We start from the raw sequence: 977 nt of genomic DNA on the forward strand, positions 1-977 counted from the left end.
TAAAAAAAAATCAGGTTTTTGACCATAAAAATGTTAATTTTTGTGCAAATAAAAATTCCTTCGTTCACGAGGGAGCCATTGTAATTAGAAATAAACACGACAAAGATTTAAATCGATCGGTGAAATGGTTTTCGAGAAATCATGCTCACCGCAACGATACTTTTGAAAAAACAAAATTCCGAGATAATCGCAGTTAAAGATTCAGGTTTAGTTTTTTCATGAATAACATTTTTTTTTTGGACTTACATAGTATCATCTATTCTTGGACCATAAAGAGTCCCTTCTGCATCTGCGGTATACTCCAGGTAGCTTTTTTGGCTTTGTCTTCTTGCTATTCTTCCCTCCTTTGTAGCATCTTGTGCGCGATCTCTTTCGTCGATCTCGGCTGTCTTCGGATTGAAAGATTGTTTTCTTTTCCTCGGTCTTGATTTTTGCACTTTTTTTGTCGATCTTGTTTCATGTTTAACAAATTTTTTAAACGCGTCCAAAATATTACATTAGCCCGAAGCGAAACAAAATGTACTCGCAACGTATTTTCGATGCTGCTGCTTCAAAAACAAGAATACGACTGCTCGAACGTTCTGGAAATATCCCAGATGTTTGTAAGCACACTAATACTAACGTACATTTAGGTATAGTGTTCCCCCAAATTTATGAGGACAAAAGAAAACCGCTTGCGAAGAACGAGTAACAGCATCATCTAGCATGTGCCATGTCCGGAGATGCGCGCTCTCAGGTAGCGCGCTATAAATAGCCATAACTTTAGTTCTACTGCTCCGATCGTTATGAAACTTTCAGAAAACATTGTTCAGAGGTTGTACTTTCATAAAATACAATAAAAAAATCGTTTTTTTTTTTCGTCAAATCTAACTGAGTATAACCCCTTAATAAAATTTTATATTAGAATAAGAATATTTTATATTCTAAAGTTTGTTAACAGAAAATTTAAAAATCCGGAAGATCGTAATAGAAAAACT

Source organism: Trachymyrmex cornetzi, unplaced genomic scaffold (genome assembly GCF_001594075.2).
Source record: "Trachymyrmex cornetzi isolate Tcor2-1 unplaced genomic scaffold, Tcor1.1 scaffold1417, whole genome shotgun sequence".
In the NCBI taxonomy this organism is placed as follows: domain Eukaryota; kingdom Metazoa; phylum Arthropoda; class Insecta; order Hymenoptera; family Formicidae; genus Trachymyrmex; species Trachymyrmex cornetzi.